This window comes from Mustela lutreola, chromosome 3 (genome assembly GCF_030435805.1).
Source record: "Mustela lutreola isolate mMusLut2 chromosome 3, mMusLut2.pri, whole genome shotgun sequence".
Taxonomy (NCBI): domain Eukaryota; kingdom Metazoa; phylum Chordata; class Mammalia; order Carnivora; family Mustelidae; genus Mustela; species Mustela lutreola.
In genome coordinates, this window is record NC_081292.1 from 48,642,876 (window position 1) to 48,664,721 (window position 21,846).

At 37.5% G+C, this 21,846-nt stretch overlaps 1 pseudogene; it reads left to right on the top strand.

Moving 5' to 3' along the window:
* Positions 1-382: 382 nt before the first annotated feature.
* Positions 383-18,139, top strand: LOC131827826 (transforming acidic coiled-coil-containing protein 3-like; annotated as a pseudogene).
* Positions 18,140-21,846: the final 3,707 nt, after the last annotated feature.

Sequence of the window (21,846 nt, forward strand, 5' to 3'; positions counted from 1 at the left end):
TGTGGTTTCTGAGGCTCTGTCAGGGAAGACCATAGTTTCCACCTGGTCTCTCAGAATGCCTGCTCTCCTATGACCCCTGTTCTGATGTTCCATGGCTCACTCTCTATCTCTCTCTCTCAGTCTCACTCACACCAGAAGATAATACGGTCTTGTATTGCAGAAAGAGAATGTGCCACCCAAGAACATAGCCAAAGCGATGAAGACAACTTTAGACATGTCTGCAGCAGTAAAAAAACACAGGATTTTAAACAGAAAACTTGAGGCCTGTTTGCCCTGGAAGATACCACTGGATTAGAAAACTCTCATCAAATCTGGACCCAGAAGGAGAGAAAAGTGCACACCAAAAGGATCAGTGCAATTCTCTAGAAACCAGCAGTGACCAATGCGGACCCCCCTCCAGGGGATGTTAAGACCGGCCTCTGAAGACAAGGGTTCCAGTGGGCCTGCCTTGGGCTCTCCTGGCTGGCCTGGAACCCTCAAGCTCTCCCCAGACTCTGGGGAGGCATCTCGAGGGAACTCTCTTGCAGCCCTAAGCGAGGCTTGGAGGAAAAGGTCGTTCTCGTTTCTTGGAGAAAAGCTTGACATCCACCTTCTGAATCCTATTAGAACTTACCGGGGTTGGAGCCCCAAGAACCGAGGACCCTGACCAGGCTGCTTCTGGAAGTTCACATCAGGTCTCTGATGCTTAGACCGAGGCCACTTCTTAGGCCGAGCTCCTGACAGTGCTGTCCCAAAACAAGCTAGAGAGAACGAACGCAGACCTGCCCCAAAGACACTTCTGGTCCTGGAACACCGCCCAGGCGGACCCTCTGAAGGACTGAGGGGCCACGTCTCCAAGTCCTCAGAAGAAAGGGGCCAACAGCCAAATGGCCATCTCTTCAAGGCACAGGCCATCAGCCTAGAATTTGATTTCTCTGACCACGCTGGCAGCAAAGAGCCACCCCCATCACGAAAACTGCAAAAGAGACTCAAGGCCTCCCTCGCCCCACCCAGGATGAAAGGCCACACAGGGAAAGGCCCCTCCCCCCCCGACCCAGGAGGCAGCAGAGGGTCCCGTTTCCGCTCCCCGGGGCATCTCACAACCTGCACTGGGACAAGCTGCATGGCCCACACTTGAATCTGTCAGGAAGTGGTGGAGAAGCAGAGCCTCAAGGACGCCCCCAGAGCGGCCTGTGGCGGACCAAACGAGTGTGGTGACCGCGGAGGAAGAAGACTCACCTCCCCACAAGTCGGTGCTTTGAGCCTCAGCGGATGATACTTTCAGGGTGCAGACCGCTGCTGTGCCTTGGCAGCGGCGGGTGAGGAGGGACCCGCCAGTCTTCCCGCGCTGGGGGTCCCACCAGCGGGTCCCGGGAGAGTCGCACACACTGCGCAGGCTCAGCCAAAGCCCCGTCTTGTCAGCAGGATTCCCCCTGCCGTGCTCCTAAGGGAGAAAGAACCCTCTAAAGTTCTAGGCACTGGGGCTGAGGTAGACTATCTGGAGCACCTTGGGACTTCTTGTTTAAGGAGGCTCTTTTGAAGAAACAGTCTCTATACCTCGAGGTCAATCTGCTCCGGAAGGACAGGGCTCAGAGACAGGCGTCAGTGGTGCCCGAGACAAGCACTGCACACCACGCGGTAGCGCTTTCCTCAAGAACTTTCCTGAGGCGAAGCTCTGGGAATTGGATCCCTTACGAGCTTCAAACGTACCTGTGTCCTGTGTGTCCTCCAACCTTGTGTGCTCTCAGGCCTACAAGTTTGCTGCTGCCCATGGTACTCACGGTGGACAAGCGGCAATACAGCCACAGGACTTGGCCACAGCAGTGGAAACGACACAAAAGTCTTTGTTTCTGAAAAGCAAGTGTGAAGAGCTGCGCCTGAAGACCTCGAAGATGGGGGACAACACCGACGGGTTTGAGGGGATCCTTTACCAGGTGATAGAAGCGCCTCAGACACAGAAGGAATTTGCCGAAGCCAAAATCCAGAAGGTTCTTTTTTCTTTTTTTTTTTTTTTTTATTTTTCTTTTAAACCATTCAATCCTTGCTTCACTTGGTGGTTTCTCATGAAAGATACATTTAAATTTGGCAAAGTGAGTGTGTGTGTGTGTGTGTGTGTGTGTGTGTGTGTGTGTTTCACTACAGGCATCTGTACAAATCTGACTGGAAGGACTGCAGGGCTGTAGAGAAGCCTCCACCATAGACTTGTAAGGACCTCAGGTAAAGCAAAGACCTTCCCCCTTGCATCCAGAAAATAGTTTCAGTCTCCCAATAATGCTGAGGTCATTCCTGTTCCTGAGTCAAACCTGCACCCCCTTTTTATCAAGGAAAATATTCCTTTTATTTGAGCATTCAGAAGCATGTCCAAAACACCGGAAAACTTAACGTGAACTTATTTTTAAACAGCAGGTTACTTTTTTTTTTTTTTGCAAATCAGTATCTTTATATTTAATTCTTTTTTTTTTCCATTTCCGGCTGCCTTTATTTACTTACTGAAGTATAACTGATGTGACAGTATGTTAGTCTCAAATGTACATAATAATTCAATATTTGTATATATTGTAAAATGATCACCACCATAAATACAGTTAGCATCCAACACCATACACAACTAAATTGTTTTTCTTGTGATGAGAACTTTCTAGATCCACTCTCCTAGAAACTTTCAAATATGCAGTGCTGTTCTATAGTCACCATACTGTACATTACATTCCCATTACTTATTTATTTCATAAGTGGAAATTTGTACCTTTTACTTCAGTTCACTCGTTTCAACCACTCACATGCTCTTGCTTCAGGCAACCACCCATCTTTTCTCTATATCCATGAGCTCAGAGGTTATTTTTAGTTTCCATGTAAAAGGGAGATCATATGGTATTTATCTGTTTCTGTCTTAAATATGTCATTTAGCATAATAACTTCATGTCCATCCATATTATTGCAAATGGCAATATTTCATTCTTTTTTATGGCTGAATAATATTCCATCACATATATATAAACACGTTTTCTTTATCCATTCATCAGTGGGCATTTTAGGTTGTTTTCATTCCATGGCTATTGTAAATAATGCTACACTGAACATAGGAGTATATATATATATGTTTTCAAATCAGTTTTTTCGGTTTTTGTCAGATAAATATCCAGAGTGGAATTGCTGGATCATATGGTAATTCTATTTTTAACTTTTTGAGGAAATCGCATTCTGTTTTTCATAGTGACTGCTCCAATTTACATTCCCAAGAACAGTGCAAAAGTGCTCCCTTTTGTCCATATCCTCACCAACACTTGTTATTTCTTGTCTTTTTGATAATAGCCATTCCAACAGGTATGAAGTGATCTCTACTGGGGTTTTAATTTGTAGTTCTTTGATGATTAGTGATGTTAAGCATCTTTTCATGTACTGGTGGGCCATTTTTATGTCATATTTAGAAAAAAGACTATTGGGCTGCAAATACAGAGAACAAACTATTGGTTGCCAGAGGGGAGGGAGTCAGAAGACAGGCAAAATGGGAAAAGGGGAGAAGAAAATATAGACTTCCAAAGGGGAGTAGGCGATATAGAATTCCAGTTTTGAAATGAAGAAGTCAGAGGAATAAATGGCACAGCCTAGGGAATATGGTCAATGATATTGTAATAACATTACATGGTGACAGATGGCAGCTACAGTTGTGGTGAGCAGAGCATAATGGATAGAGAAACTGAACCAATATGATGTGCTCCTGAAACTAAGGTAACTGCATGTCAAATCTACTCTAAAAAATTAAAAGAAAAAGTAAAGAAAATGCTTATTCAGATACTCTGCCCATTTTTTATTGGATTATTTTGTTATTGTTATTGTTGTTGTTGACTTGTATGAGTTCTTTTATATCTTTTGGATATTAGCCTCTTATCAGATACCTGATTTGAAAATATTTTCTCCCATTCCATAATTTGCCATTTCATTTTATTGAAGGTTTCCTTTGCTACACAGAAGCTTTGTTTAGCTTGACATGACCCCACTTGTTTATTTTTGTTTTTGTTGCCTTTGTTCTTGGTTGAAATCCAAAAACCATTACCAACACTAACGTCAAGGAGCTTACTGCCTATGTTTTCTTCAAGAAATTTTATGGCTTCAGGTCTCATATTCAAGTCTTTAATGCATTTTGAGTTAATATTTGTGTATGATGCAAAATGTCATACATTATTTGATTTAGCACATTTTTGATTTGCAGATGTTGAACTTGCCCTACACACTTGGAATAAATCCCACTTGATTATGCTCTATGATTCTTTCAATGTATTGTTGAATTTCATTTGCTAGTATTTAGTGGAGGATTTTTGCAACTATGTTCATCAGGGATGTTGGCCTGTAATTTTCTTTTCTTGTGGTGTCCTTGTCTGGTTTGGTTTCAGTGTAATGCTGGCTTCATAAAATGAGCTTGAAAATTTTCCCTCCTCTTCTATATTTGGAAGAGTTTGAGAAGGATTGGTACTAATTCTCCTTTGAATGTTTGGTAGAATTCATCAGTGAAACTATCTGATCCTGGACTTTTGCTTATTGGGAGGTTTTTTGATAATTGATTTAATCTCCTTCCTAGTAATCAATCTGTTCAGGTTGTCAATTTTTTTCACGTTTTGACTTTGGAAGCTTGTATGTTTCTAGGATTTTATCCATTTTCTCTAGGCTATCCAAGGTGTTGTAAGATAATTGTTCATAGTTCTCATAACAATTCTTTGTATTTCTTTCTGTTTGTTTTTGTAGTTTTGTTGAGATTTCATTGACAAAGAATACTGTGTAGTTTTCATATTATTTTATCTATTTTTTATCATGCTAAGTGTACTCTTTAATCACATCACATATTTCACCAACCCTCTACAACCTGATTCTTTATATTTCTGATACCCCAATACTAATGTCTCCTGTTTCATTTCTGATTTTATTTATTTGGTTCATCTTTCTTTTTTTTTTCTTGGTGAGTCTAGCTAAAAGTTTATCTATTTTGTTTATCTTTTCAAAAAACTAGGTCTTAGTTTCAGTGACATTTTTTTTCCTCTATTGCATTTATTTCCACTCTGATTTTTTTTTTTAATTTTCTTCTACGAACTTTGGGTTTGTTTGTTATTTCTTTTTTTTTTTAAGATTTTATTTATTTATTTGTCAGAGAGATAGAGTACAGGCAGGCAGAGTGGCAGGCAGAGGGAGAAGCAGTCTTCCCGTGGAGCAAGGAGCCCAATGTGGGACTCAATTCCAGGGCACTGGCATCATGACCTGAACCACAGGCAGTCACTCAACCGACTGAGACACCCAGGCATCCCCATTTGTTATTTCTTTATAGTTCCTCAGAGACATGTGGGATCAGCTCCCAAAAAGCAAATATTATGATGAATTAAGTCAAATGAATAATTGGTTTCCCAGTGCATATAAAGGTTATGTTTACACTATACTGTAGATTATTAAGTGGTGAATAGATTTATGTATAAACACAATGTACATGCCTTAATTAAAAAACACTTTATTGTTATAAATGTTAACTATCATCTAAGCTTTCATTGAATTATAATCTTTTTGCTGGTGGAGGGTCTTGTCTCAGTCTTCATGGCTGCTGACTGATCAGCGTGCTGGTTGCTGAAGGTTGCATGATTTATACTAAGACAACACTGAAATTAGCCACATCACTTTAGCTCTTAACAAGTCAGCTTCCCCTTTAAGGATTTGAAGCTAGCCATTGACTTCTCCTCTCTAGTTATGAAAAGTCCTTGCAGGCATCATCTTCTAATATATGGCTGTTTTATCTACAATTGAAAATCTGTTGTTTCGAGTGCTACTTTCATTATCTTAGTAGATTTTCTTGATAACTTGATTGAGTTTCTCCATCAACACTTGCTCCTTCGTCTTGCCCTTTTAGGTTATGGAGATGGCTTCTTTCTTTAAACCTCACAAACTTCTACTAGATTCACACTTTTCTTCTGCAGCTTCCTTACCTCTCTCAGACTTCTTAAAATTGAAGAGAGTTAGGGCCTGCTCTGGATTAGGCTGTGGTTTAAGGAAATATGGCTGTTCTGATCTTCTAACCAGACCCCTTAAGCTTTCTCCATATTAGTCATGAGCCTGTGTTGATTTATCATTATTCGTGTGTTCACTGGAGAAGCATTTTTAGTTTCCTTCAAGAACTTTACCTTTGCATTAACAACTTGGCTAACTGACCCAGGAGGTCTAGCTTTCAGCCTATCTTGGCTTTCAACATGTCTTTCTCACTAAGTCTAATTATTCCTAATGTTCAATTTCAAGTAAGAAACATGTGACTCTCCCTTTCACTTGAACACTTAGAGGATATTGTAGGTTTATTAACCTGCCTAATTTCAACATTGTTGAGTCTCATGGAATAAGGAGGGCCAGAGACAGGGAAATAGCCAGTTGTTGGAGCAGTCAGAACACACACAACATTTATCAATTTTGCTTGTTTTGTTACATGGGCATGGTTCATAACACCACAAAACAATTAGAGTAGTAACACCAAAGATTACTCATCATAGGTTACCATAACAAATATAATAATAATGAAAAAGTTTGAAATACTGTGAGAATTACCAAAATGTGACACAGAGACACAAAGTAAGCAAATGCTGTTACCAAAATTCTACTGCTTGACACAGGTTGCCACAAAACTTCAGTTGTTAAAAGCATAATATCTGCAAAGCATAATGATGTAGAGCACAATAAAACAACGTATACCTGATGTCAGTGTATGGAGAACCACTGTCCACCTATATGTATTTTTATAAAGCTTTCTTAAAGTAAATTTACATTAATTACTTCAAATACTTCAAATAAAAGCATCCTAAAATAGAAACCATGGCAGTTCATTGAAAAGCATTACAGAAAGTACAATACAGCTAGTAAAATTTGAGTTATAGTAATGATTGAAATTTGGGAATAATCGGACATTTACTGCTTTGGTGTAAAAATATAATATATATGTAGATATATATAGTTTGATGTGCATTGTGCATTTTAAATGTTTTCTGCCATTGCTTTCTTTTGTTTTTATTTATAATGTGATATATTTGATATGTTTGTTTCTGGTCACTGCTAGGTTATCCAGATAAATTTCAAAGAATTTGATCTGAAGATAGGCTGTGATACCTTGACAATTGAAGATGGGGTGAAGTTGGAGACTCCAGATCGTGCTCCAAATGTAAGTTCTTAATATTTCATTCTTGACTTCACCTATCAGGTCTTTATGAAATTTAACCCTTTTTCTTCCATTAGTTTCTCCCACTACCACCAACATAAGTATAGAAACTTAGTTATTATCAGTTTATATATAGTATATTTATTAGTCCTTCCTCAATAAGTCTTAAGGTATTCAATCCAAACACAATTTCTTAGAATCCATTGCCAGATAGAAGCCCATTGGAAATAGAGGCCTAGAGTGAAATTGTACAGTGCTTGATTGGGGCTTGTTTTGGAAAACACTTTTGCCTCCACAGAGTTAAAAGGTAAACTGAAAAGGGGTGCCTGGATGGCTCAGCTGGTAGAGCATGAAATTCTTATTCACCATGTTGGGTGTACAGATTACTTAAAAATAAAATCTTTTAAAAAAAGAAAAAAGGTAGACTGGAAAAACAAATATAAATTTGATCCCAGAGACTCTGATACTAAAGATGGTGGGTACTACTCACTCACTGGTAGCAAAATCATACCTAGCCATCAAGAACTGGAGTTGAGTTTATTAGTGGTTTGACATTTGACATAGTTAGCAATGAACCACGCTTGGAGTTGAGGTAATTAAAATAGACTAAATATGGTTCTTAATGTGACTTAAAAGAATGAACATATATTGAAAAAGGGCAAATGTTAAGAAATTATTTACTGCCCAGTTCTTGGACTATTCATTCCAACAATCTGTATATGATACTGGCATGAACAAATGTTTTGGGGAGACTATATTGTTCTCCCTGCTTTGAACCTAAAACCTTAGAGTATGGTTTCTCTCAGAATTCCCTAATAACTGTTGATTTGCAGTTCAGACTCTATCAACCTGATTTTTTCAAAATGGTGTCTTTTTGCATCACAGTTACCTGGGCCACTTTTTAAAATGTAGAATTCTGGACCCCCTAAGTGATTTACTGAATCAGTATCTCTGGGACCAAAAATCTACACAGTTTTTTTTTTTTTTTAAAGATTTTATTTATTTGATAGAGAGAAATCACAAGTAGACGGAGAGGCAGACAGAGAGAGAGAGGGGAAGCAGGCTCCCCGCTGAGCAGAGAGCCCGATGCAGGACTCGACCCCAGGACCCTGAGATCATGACCCGAGCCGAAGGCAGCGGCTTAACCCACTGAGCCACCCAGGTGCCCCTCTACACAGTTTTTATCTTTCTCTAACTTGATACAAATACCTAAATATACCAGAAATTTTTATAATATTTGAATACTTTTTCCACATTCCTTGACATTATATATGACAGATATTTACCCACTGGGATAAAGGAGTGGGAAACAGAGCCAAAATCCATGAAATCAATTTTTTAAAATTATAGTTGACATGAAACATTATATTAGATTCAGGTATACAGCATAGTAATTCAATAATTACATATATTACAAAGTGCTCACCAGGATAGATGTAGTTACCATCTGTCATCTGTTTATACCACCCACTGCACCCCTTACCCCGCAACTACCAGCTTGTTCTTTATATTTATGAGTCTGTTTCTGTTGTGTTTTGTAAATTTGCTTTGTTTTTTAGATTCCATGTATAAGTAAAATCATATGGTATTTGTCTTATTTCATCTAACTTATTTCTTTTAGCATACTACCCTCTAGGTTCACCCATGTTATTGTGAATAGCGCGATTTCATTCTTTGCTTTTGGCTGAGTACTATTCCATTATATTTATATACTACATCTTCTTTATCCATGGAAAGCCTATGCTCTCTCTAAAGGGGGCAAAAGATGGTCCCAGACAGTTTTTGCTATGTGAGAATCCAGGCCTAGGATTGATAGTTTGTCAAAAGAAATCACAAATTCAGATTTTCGATGTGCAATTTTCAGTTATTTGAAACACAGCTCTTCCCAAATACTAAGTAAAAAAAAATATATCTACTGATCAGATTAGCTCTGTGGCAAGCAATTTTTAATACAATATTAAAATTTAATGAAACCCAAACTATCAGGTATAAAACCACCAGGAAATATAGGAGGAACTATAGATTATGTCTGGAAGATATCAGTCCAATATAGTGAAATATTTACCAGGCTTGTCATCTAGATAAAAATGCTGAGCTTTTTTAGTAGGAGGAGGTGTTAATAATGAAGTCACAAAACAATTTGAGTTACATAACCAAACAGATAGAACTTGTAAAATACTAGCCCTTTTTATCCACCATACTTTAAGAAGCACAAAATGGAATTGTAGTTGGCTTAGAGATAGACAGCTAGTTGTGGTTGAGCAATGAAATCCATGTTGCAGGGGATGGAGAGAGGTTGAAATTGAAGTCAAGTGTGCATTAAAATTAGAAAGAAGAGTAGGTTTAGTTGGGGGGGGTGTTATAGTTTTTGTTTTCCTCCTGGAAAAAAGATAATTAAGAGGGAATACTATAGGGGCCTACTATGTATACATAAGGTAATAAATAAATTCCTAGAAAAATGAAATAAAAACACACATAAATATAATCCCATTGTTTTTTCATTATGAAATTAAACAGAAAAAAAATTTCTCTTTCATATTGCCATAGAATTTTGAAAGATTTACTCCCAGTTTCTGGACTTAATCACATTGGAGGCTGGAAACTAGTCTAGAATCTTGATGGGTAAGTGGGGGTGGGATGCAGGTGCCAGCCAGACACATCTCTGGGCAAGTGTTGAGCTATAAAGTCAGAAGAGGATCTCTACAGAAAAGGGAGCAGGAAAGGGCCCTCTCTTGTCCAGGTTTAAAAACAGTGTTATATATGTGGCATGGTAAATTTCCAAAAGATTATTTTTAGAAACCCATTTGAAGGGAATTTACTCTTACTTATTTTTTAGTTTTAATTTCAGTACAATTAACATATAATTTATATTAGCTTCAGGTATATGATATATTGGGTCAACAATTCTATATTTTACTCAGCACTTACCATGGTAAGTGTACTCATAATCCCCTTTACCTGTCTCACCCATCCCCCACCCACCTCCACTCTAGTTACCATCTGTTTGCTCTCTATATGTAGAAGTCTGGAGGTTTTTTGGTTTGTTTGTCTCTTTTATTCCTTGTTCATTTGTTTTGTTTCTTAAATCCCACATATGAGTGAAATCATGATACTTGTCTTTCTCTGACTGACTTATTTCACCTAACATTATACTCTCTAGATCCTATCCATGTTGCTGCAAATAACAAGATCTCACTCTTTTTATGATTTAGTAATACTCCATTGTGTGTGTGGGTGTGTCACATCTTTTTCTTTATCCATTCATCTATTTTTTAAAATTTTTTGCCGTTGATTTTTTTTAAGATTTTTTATTTTATTTATTTATTTAACAGAGAGATCACAAGTAGGCAGAGAAGCAGGCAGAGAGAGAGGAAGGGAAGCAGGCTCCCTGCTGAGCAGAGAGCTCAGTGTGGGGCTCCATCCCAGGACCCTGGGATCATGACCCAAGCCAAAGGCAGAGGCTTTAACCCACTGAGCCACCCAGGCACCCCTATCCATTAATCTATTGATGGACATCTGTGTTGCTTTTGTAATTTGGCTATTGTAAATAATGCTGCAATAAACAAAGAGCTGCATGTATCTTTTTTAATCAGTGTTTTTTGTTTTTTGGTAATTCTATTTGTAAGTTTTTGAGAAAACTTCGCATTGTTTTCCACAGTAGCTGAACGCGTTTGCTTTCCCGCCAACAGTGCACAAGTATTCCTTTGTCTGCACATTCTCACCAACATTTCTTGCTCTTTGTGTTCTTTATTTTAGCCAATCTGGAAGGTGTAAGGGGATATTTCATTATGCTTTTGATTTGCATTTCCCTGATGATGATGTTAAGCATCTTTCCAAGTGTCTGTTGACCATTTGTATGTCTTTCTTAGAGAAATCTATTCATGTCTGTTCATGTTTTCAGCCATTTTTAAATTAGATTATTTATTTTTTAGGGTGTTGAGCTATATAAATTCTTTATGTATTTTGGTTACTAATCCTTTATTGGATATGTCATTTGCAAATATCTTCTCCTATTCAATAGGTTGTCTTTTTAGTTCTGTTGAATGTTTCCATCACTGTGACTGTGCAGAAGCTTTTTACTTTGATGTAGTCTTAATTGTTTATTTTTGCTTTTGTTTACCATGTCTCAGGATGTATGTCTAGAAAAATGTTGCTGTAGCTAATGTCAGACATATTACTGTCTATGTTCTCTTCTAAGATTTTTATGGTTTCAGGTCTCACATTTTGGTCTTTCGCCCATTTTCAATTTATTTTTATGTATGGTATAAGAAAGCAGTCCTGTTATAGCATATTGATGTCCAGTTTTCCCCACACCATTTGTTGAAGGGACTGCCATTTTCCTATTGCATATTCTTGCCTCCTTTGTCAGAGATTAATTGACATATAGTTATTTCTGGGTATTCTATTCTGTTCGAGCTATGTGTCAGTTTTTGCGCCAGGACCTTACTGTTTTGATTACTTTAGCTTTGTAGTATATTTTGAAATCTTGGCTTGTGATACCTCCAGTTTCCTTCTTTTTTTTTCAAGGTTATTTTGGCTATTTAGGATCTTTTGTGGTTCCATACAAATTTTAGGCTTGTTTTTCCTAGTTCTATGAAAAATGCTGTTGGTATTTTGATAGGGATTGCATTCAATCTGTAGGTTGCTTTGGTAGTAGGGACATTTTAGCAATATTTTTTCTCCTAGTCCATGAGCATGGAATATCTTTCCATTTGGTGTAATCTTCCAGTTTATTTCATTAGTGTTTTATAGTTTTCAAAATACAGGTCTTTCACCTCAGTTAAGTTTAGTCCAAGGTATTATTTTGGTGCAAATGCAAGTGGGATTGTTTTCTTAATTTCTCTTTCTGCTACTTCATTATTAGTGTATAGGAATGCAACAGATTTCTGTATATGGATTTTGTATACTCTTATTGATGTGATGTATCATGTTGATTGATTTGCAATTATTGAATAACCCTTGCATTCCAGGACTAAATCCCACTCGATCATGAGTGATTTTTTTAATGTATTATTAGATTCAGATCCTAATATTTTGTTGAGGATTTTTGCATCTGTATTCATCAGAGATATTGGTAGTTCTCTTTTTTTGTGGTGTCCCTATCTGGTTTTGGTATCAGGGTAATGCTGGCCTTATAGAATGCATTCAGAAGTTTGGGATAGTTTGAGAAGAATAAGTATTAATTCCTTTTTAAATGTTTGGTAGAATTCATCTGTGGAAACATCTTGTCCTGGACTTTTGTTTGTTCGGGGTTTTTGATTACTGATCTAATTTTATTGCTAATAATTAGTCTATTCAAATATTCTATTTCTTCCTGATTAAATTTTGGGAAGTTATATACTTTAGGAATTTATCCATTTCTTCTAGGTTACCCAATTTGTTGACATAAGACTTTTTTCATAATATATTCCCATAATCCTTTGTATTTCTCTGGTGTCAGTTCTTATTTGTGATTTTGTTTATTTGAGTGGTTCTTTCTCTTTATTTTTTTAAGTGAGTCTGGCTAAAGGTTTAGAAATTTTTTAATTTTTTCCAAGAGCCAATTCCTGGTTTCATTGATTTGTTCTGTTGTTTTTTGTTTCTATTTCACTTATTTCTGCTCTAATAATCCCTATTATTTTCTTCTTTTCACTGGCTTTAGGTTTTGTTTGTTCTTCTTTTTCCAGCTTCTTTAGGTGTAAGGTTAGATTGTTTGTTTCAGATTTTTCTTGCTTCTTGAGGTAGACCTGTGTCACTATAAACTTTTCTCTTAAAACAACTTTTGTTGCATTCCCAAAGATTTTGGACCATTGTGTTTTCATTTTCATTTGTCTCCATGTATTGTTTTTCTCTTTGATTTCTTGGTTGACCCATTCGTTGTTTAATAGCATGTTTATTTAACCTCCATATATTTGTGTCCTTTCCAGATTTTTTTCTTGTGGTTGATTCTTGGTTTCAATTTTTTGGAAATTATTGAGACATGTTTTGTGACTTCACATGTGATCTATTCTGGAGAATGTTCCATGTGTACTTGAAAAGAATGAGTATTCCACTGTATTAGGATGGAATGTTCTGAATATATCTGTTACATCCATCTAGTCCAAAGTGTCATTCAAAGATGCTCTTTCCCTGTTGATGGTTGTAATGACACAACCATTGATGTAAGTGGGATATTAAAATCCCTCACAGTTATTGTATCACTATCGGTTACTTATTTTATGTTTGTTATTAACTGTTTCATGTAACTGGTGCCCCTATTTTGGGTGCATATATATGTACAATTATTATATCTTCTTGTTGGAATGTTCCCTTTATGATTATGTAGTGTCCTTTCTCTCTTGTTACAGTCTGTTTTAAAGTTTATTTTATCCAACATGAATATTGCTGACTTTTCACTTCCATTTGCATGATAAATGCTTTTCTATCCCTTAATTTTCAATCTGAATGTGTCTTTAGGTCTGAAATGAGTATTCTGTAAGCAACATATTAGATGGCCTTGCTTTTTTTAATCCATCCATCATCATATATCTCATAATTGGAGCATTTAGTCCACTTACATTCAAAGTAGTTATTGATTGGTATGCACTTCTTGCCATTTTGTTACTTGTTTTATGGTTGTTTTTGTAGTTTTCTCTGTTCCTTTCTTCTCTTGTTCTCTTCTCACGATTTTCTGGCTTTCTTTAGTGATATACTTGGATTTCTTTCTCTTTATCTTTTGCATATCTATTACCAGTTTTTGATTTGCGGTTACCGCTAGGTGTATATATAACATTTTATATATACAGCGGTCTATAGTAACTTAATGGTTGCTTAAGTCTGAGCCCATTTTTAGAGCACTAAATTTTTATTCCTCTTCCCCACAGGTTTTAGGTATATGGTGTCATACTTTAAATACTTTAAATCCCTTGACTGATTTTTACAGATATACTTATTTTACTGCTTTTGTGCTTCCTAATTTTCTTCTTCCTGCTTATGGTCTTTCCTTTTCATTCAGAGAGTCACCTTTAACTGTGCAATATCCCCATGCGGCTATTTGTTGTACTCTCTCTTTAAGAGTGGGGACTCAGTTTCCCAGAGCCTAGTCCAAGCATTTTTAAAGTTCCAGTTGTTAAGCAGCACTGGTTATAAGAACTCAAGAGGTTAGGTCCCTCTGGTTTCCAAAGCCAGATGTTATGGGGATTTGTCTTCTCAGTGCAGGTCCCCTGTGCCTAGGATTCTTGGTGTAGGATCTGCTCCTCTCCTGTCTCTGTGCATTCCTCCCTCCTGCAGACAGTCCAGAGGGTGAGTTTGGCTCCCAACCATGTCTCCGCCCTTACTATCCTATTTGTCATGGCCTCTTCTCTATATTTAGCTGTGGAGAATCTGTTATACCAGTCTTCAGGTCTTCTTTTTGGTTTATTTATATGATGTGAGTATTATCTTGGTGTATCCTTGGGACAGGGTGAGCCTAGGACCCTCCTACTCTGTCATCTTCTCCAGAAGTCCGAAAAGAATTTATTTTAAATAATGCTCAACAAGTAAAACCAGTCTCCATTTAGACATCTTATTTAGCAATCTGTTCACTCATCTGCAAACTCCTTTTTGCTTTTTTTCTTGTATGATCCATGTGCTAGAGAATCATTTTGGGCACCAAAATTATTTTTTAAATAAATTTTTTTAAAAGATCAAATTTTTGAAAGTCAGGAAACAGTAAAAAGTGAAAAATACATTCATTTAACAGAAAGCCATATAAAATTATCATATTTGAACATATTCTATAAGAGGATGAATTCAGCCCATATTAAATTTTATAAGTTCTGATTAATTTAATAAACACAGGATGCATTATTTTGATAAGTATTTAACCAGGTATGAAACATTCTAATCTATTCTATTTAGGTCATAGGACTGAACTAAGCATTGGAAATACATCGTGTTTTTTCTTTCTCATTTTCTTTCAATATTTAGATTCTGAAAGGTAAAATCAGTTGTTATATTTTCCATAAACAATGTATCCATAAAGTTATAGTATATTCAGCAGCTAAAATAATCCTCTGAAAGCATTAATGATAAAAGGTTTTATAGTTATAAAGTCTTAATTATAAAAGGTTGTTTAAAAATAACTCACATAATTTGTTTCCCTGAAGTACAAAGCATATAGCTTTTGCAATTCACTAATCAAAAATAATTTAAGTGTGCTACATCACTTCACCTTGACACTTTTGCTCCAAAGAAACACTCATGAAAAAATTATCAGCAATAAAATTATTAAGTAATAGTGAATGCACAATAATTTAGTATCATATGCAGTACTAAGTTCTCCATATAGTTTTATCAGATGAGAGTTCCTAAAATTAGTGTACATTTAAGCTGCAAACTTAAATTCACATTCAGAGATCTGTTGCTTCTGCCATTGTTGTCTCGTTAGCCTTTGTTCATTTGCAGCCTTTTCTTTCTCACTCTCATTCTTGTTCATTTTCTCTCTGATGGAGTTATTTGGAAGACATTTTCCCCCAATTTTGAAATAGCATTTTTCATTCCTGGCAACTTCTTGGTAGTGTGGTAACAGGCATCAATAGAGATCAGAATGTGAACTTGGCCAGTTGATAATTCACATAATGGATTTCAACCATTGTGCTATTATCTTTTAAGGGCTGTTAAAAGAAAGTTAACTTCTCACAGATTGTTTTCCATGTGCTATTTTCATACTTAAGCATAAATTCATCTAGTTTTGGAAATGGATATAATAAATTTGAGAGAACTAACTGTAATGATAGTACAGTTACTGACATTGAACTTACCTCCAGCCTTTATTTCATCTGCAAAAAGAAGAAGATGCTGATTTGTCTACTCTTCTCATCTTTGTAGCATCAAACTAAGGTGATTAGAAATGCACTCTGTTGGGACACCTGGGTGGCTCAGTCTGTTGGGCATCTGCTTTCCACTCGGGCCATGATCCCAGGGTCTTGGGATCGAGTCCCACATTGGGCTCCATGCTCAGCAGGGAGTCTGCTTCTCCCTCCTCTCTTCACCCCCTCATGCTTTCTCTTTCTCTTTTTCTCTCAAATAAATAAATAAAATCTTTAAAAAAAAATAAAGGAAAAAGAAGTGAACTCTGTCAAGCATGTGATTCTCTTTCCTTTTCCTGCCTTTCCTCTCACATATTTTGTTGTTCCATTATTGGCCCCACGGTAAGACTGTAAAGAATAATTAAGTGAAAACTTGAAAAATAATAGATGAAAAAAAAAGTGTTCCTTTCCTAAGATATCCCTGGAAATTTTATGAGTTTTCACTGATATTGGATGACATTATATTTGAACAAGCAAAAATTGGGGTGCCAAGCAAGGGTATAAACTCCCTTCTGGGAGAGAGTGGCAACCTGGAGCAGGGCAGAGAGAGCATGCAAAGACTGTATCCACTGGCCTCCATTACCTGAGAGCACCTTCTTAGATGCCTACTTGAATGGCAAACCAGAAACCTGCCCTCAGGCCAAAGCTCCTGAGAGTTAGTCTCTCTAAGAATTACAGTCTCTCCAAGTTCTCTCCAAGTATTACAGTTCTCTCCAAGAACCGTCTCTCCAAATATTACAGTCTCTTAAGATCCAGGATTCCCAAGTTTCTCTAGCCTCTAGAACAGGGTGATTGAGGGGTATCCTCTAAGTGGAACCCACAAAACCTAAGGCACAAAATGCATGTAAAAGCTCCCATCTGGGAAATACTGATGCTCTGCAGAACTGCAGAGGGAGAGTTTAAAGATCATATCAAGCAACTAAAATGAACATGTAGGTGTCACCCACCAGGAGAAAGAAAAAAAAAAATTTAATTTAAAAAAGATGGTGGGCACCTGGGTGGCTCAGTAGGCTAAAGCCTCTGCCTTCGGCTCAGGTCATGATCCTGGGGTCCTGGGATCGAGTCCCACATTGGGCTCTCTGCTCAGCAGGGAGCCTGCTTCCCTCTCTCTCTCTGCCTGCCTCTCTGCCTACCTGTGATCTCTGTCTGTCAAATAAATAAATAAAATCTTTAAAAAAAAAAAAAAAAAAGATGGCGCCTGCCAAATAGAGCACAAAAATGGCACCTTCCAGTTGAAAAGAGGTTGAAGGGGAGCATATAGATGGTGTCCACAGGAAAAAAAGAGATGACACCAACTGAGTGAAGCAGAGGGAGAGCATAAGATGATGCCTACCAGTCAGTAAGCCCCTAGAATGTGTGTCCCTCTTGCCAATAATTTAATATTAGCAAATGAGCCTCATTTAAGTATTGGAATTTCTTGATCAGCTGCTTCTGTGCTGGGTCCTCGGGCCAGTGACCCCAAGTGCACAAACCTTTTAGGAGTCATTTATCAATTTGTTATAGCTTTGTGGGTCCCATGGATGTGAGCCTTATTGGATTTCAAAGTTAGATATTTTGGGGTCTCATGGCTCAGGTGCAGGTATTAACGGATGGGTTGCCCAGTGTGGAGTTCAGACTACTTCAATGTGGACGTTCTTTCATTTTCCCGATGTATAGATATTGCTCAAACAGTTTTTAGGGCTTTTTCCAGGCAAAGTTGTAGCTGCACATTCAGTGTGTCCATGGGAAGAAGTGTTCCCTGGATCCTTTTACATCATCCTTTTGAACTCGAACCTCTCCTTTTTCAGAACCAAAACGTTTTGAAAGAAAAAGATGAACTTACTGCAGAAGTAAACTCCATGGAAAAATCTTTCTCTGACCTCTTTAAGTGGTTTGAGAACAGATGGAGCTGATCAAAGGCTACCATGTAAAGAATCACTGAAGATGTGTACTGAGAATTGAACAGTAAGAATTGAAAAGGAAAGCCAGAGATACCAAGGGCTAAAGGCCCACACAGAAAAGAAACTCACACTGGCAAAAGAGGATGTCACTCAGGTCTGGAGCAAGGCCCAAAATGAGGCTATGGCTTTACAGGTGAGCCTTGAGGAAGGAGCAGATGCACATCTACTCTCTGAAGAAGAGTAAAGAAAACAATGGCCTGACCAGAATCTGTGACAACCTCATTTCCAAGATGAGAAGATGAGACAGGGAAGTCCCTGATCAATACCTATCCTCCCTCCTATTTGTTTTTCTTTCTGTCAGACTCTGTCTGTTAGAAGAGTTCATGTTCTTTCTTCTCTCAACCTCAACTTGTTTTTAAGCTATATTACTTTAAACAGAAAACTAAATAAAATTACTTTTAAGTTAAGGAAAGAGAAAGAGAGCACACTTCTGTGCAGGTGTTCTGGTCAGCAGAATATTCAGAGATCTATTCAGAAACCTGCCTATTCAGAGACCTGTCTGTATGACATTCCAGCCCAGGTTCCTGAAACATGAGTAAAGAAGTCTCCAAAATATTTCAGTCCCCAGTCTTTCTAATATTCCCAACTGACACATTAGACATTATATAGACAAGCTGTTCTCACTGTGACTTCTCTGTTTTCCTCATACACAGAACCAGTGAGCATGATAAAATGATAGTTGTTTTAAACCACAGAATTTGGGGGCAGTTTGTTATGCAGTAGTAGATAACCTGAATGCTTCCCCATCTTCCTTCTCCCATTTTCCATTTTCCAAATGTCCTCGGTTCATTTGGGGTCCATGTTGTCTTGGACAACTGACTTGTCCCCCAGCTCCAAGAGTGAAATAGGTGTTACAGGGTAATCCAATTGGCAGTGCTTTTCCTCTAGCTACAGAGGCTAGTTCATGCAGGTGCACATGATCTAAGCCAGACTCTAATATTCAGGTTGACTATTAAAAGTGTTGGAATTTTCTGTAACAGATGTTTTCTTTGTAGACAGTTTGGACTTCCTGGAGTTCATTTGTTTTTTTAATCCTGAGGGAAGCCAATCTGAAAATGAAGGCAATACATGGAAGAAAAGAGAGTTGAGAACCCCAGAAACTCAGACCTGGGGCTCTGATGACATCATAAACCTTTTAATTAAACTTTTCCCTTAAATTTGTTTTTCTGGATGTTTTAGTTATATACTCCCCCTTTATTATTTAATCCAATTTAGGTTGAGCTTTCTGTTGCTTGCAACCAAAATCATTGTAAACTTTCTATGTATAAACCTAAATTTTTTCTGAAAAGACTCATGTGAGTAGCTACCATGGATGAAAGAACTGAGAAGGAGGGAAGCTTTTATTTTTTATCTTATACCTTTTTATACATTTGAATTATCTAATAGTATGTATCAATTACTTTTTTTCCCCACATCGACAGGAATCATCTAGTTGATGAAATAGGCCATTTTTTTTTGTTTTGTTCATCATATTTTTCAGTATGATATCCAACCACTTTCATATGATTCATAAGTTACTCCATGCTATAACATAAGGTATTGAGTACTTACTATGCTTGGTAATTTCACATGTATTACCTCTTTTTATGCTCACACAAAAGTCCAGTGTTTAATCCCTGTTATCCTCTTGCAGAGTAGGAAAATGAAGCTGAGAGCTATTCAGGAATTTGCCAAACGTGACAAAGCATGTTAAGTGGTAAAATTAGTACTTAGTTAATGGTAAATCAAGGTTTGCCTAATGCCACAGTCAATGGTTATACCTGCCTTACCATCAGTAATTCAAATGCTTGTCCAACTAATATTTGAACATTCTATCCTAAGGTAAGGATAAGCCTTTCAGCCTTTCTTTGTGTTGAAAACAACAAAAATTAGTTATCTCTGTTAATTTCACCTACTGAGAATAGTTGCTTTGTTTTGTTGTTTTGTTTTGTTTTGTTTTGTTTCTGACTATGCTAAACAAACTATCTGGAGGGGTTTTTTTAAATATTTGAAGGCAGCTATCATGGCCACCCTTAATCTTTCCCTACATGCCCTACCATATCCATGCTTACACACAAATATATACATATACAACATATATATGCACACACAGACACCAAAACCATTCTTTTCCTGATGTCTTTAAATCCTATCAGATCATCTATCCCTAAAGCTACCTCTTTCCATTTTCTCACCATTGTGATCTCACTATCTTGCACCTTCTCACCCTTTTAAAATCAAGTAAAGTTGGGTGCCTGGGTGGCTCTGTCAATTAAGTGTCTGCTTTTGGGGCTCAGGTCATGATCCTAAAGTTCTGGGCTCCCTGCTCAGTGGGGAGTCTGCTTCTCCCTCTACCTCTCTCTGCCCCTTCCCCTGCTCGTGCTCTCTCTCTCAAATAGATAAATGAATAAATAAAATCTTTTAAAAAGAAAGAACTAAATAAAGTCTGCAAAGTGTAAGTGGTTTTCCCAAAGACATAGCGCTACCTATTGATTGAACACAGGATGTCTGACTACTGCTTTCTTATGGATCAATACCAATATTCCTCAACAGGCATAAGCAAGATAGTTCTTTATAATGGTATATTTATTCCCATTCAGACAAACAGACAAGTAGATAAATAGGCAAACAGATCATTATTTTGATATCCCATTAATATATTAGCAACTTTGGATGAAAATCCAACCATGAAAGATTAGGCTGAATATTTGAGACCAGACACTAAAAATTTAGAATGCTTACCAATGTGATAGAATAAATAACACTTGAGGTTTTTTTTTTTTTAAGATTTTATTTATTTAATGGAGAAAGAGACAGTGAGAGAAATCAGGCTGAGGGACTGGGAGAGGGAAAAGCAGGCTTCCTGCTTGAGCAGGGAGCCCAATGCGGGGGGACAGATTCCAGGACCCTAAGATCATGACCTGAGCCGAAGGCAGACGCTTAACATCTGAACCACCCAGGTAGCCAACAATTGAGATTTTTTTAAGTGCTGTGACAGACATTTCGAAGAAGCAGTGTATCTAAATCAGCCTGTATTTAGTTGTGAGTTGGAAACAATTCCTGGCTAAGAACATATGCCCAGTTTAGAATTATGCATTTCTCTTCCAGAGAGAGCATTTCACAAGAAAGTTTTATCATTTCCATCGTCAGAGTCTATGAAAAAAATGGTATCTGGGAAAATTGTACAGATGCCAATAAAGAGGCAACAACATAAGCCCATATTCAGTCTCTGGCTCTGTAAGGAAAGAGGAATTATGCTTTGGAAAGAAAGTGATTATCACATAACATCTACCATAGCTCTCAGTTGCTGTAGATAGTGCACATAATATAGTCCCATAGTACCCACCCTCCAACCTTCACTCCCTTTTCCTTGCTACCCACCCACTTCCTACACATACCCTATCAACCCTACAGACACATATCATGTATATGTGGGAATTTTACCCATTTAACCACAATCATCTCTGTGATACCTAAACAGAAGTCTTCCTTCTATTTAACAATAAAATGGTTATAATTTGCCTTGTGTTCATTAGGTATAATGGAGAATTAATCAATGAAAGGACCAGGTAATCCCTCTAAATTGTATTTGCTTTTTCTCTAGCCCTCCCTAATAAACTGTCTGTGGAATGAGATCTCAGGACAATGAAATAAAAAGTGCATTCCCTCAGACCATCCTCCCTTATACAGGCTTCCATTAGGAGATTCTGTCTTCCAGCTTCCCTCAATTATCCCAACATTAGTCTTATTTCTTATAAAGTCCTAAATCACTTCACTTCAGTTTTTTTTTTCCTTGACCATATTCTAGGCTTCACTTCTTAAAAATAACAGATTATTTTTTTTAAAGATTTTATTTATTTATTTGACAGGGAGATCACAACTAGGCATAGAGGCAGGCAGAGAGAGGGAGGGAAGCAAGCTCCTCACCGAGCAGAGAGCCTGATGTGGGGCTTGATCCCAGGACCTTGAG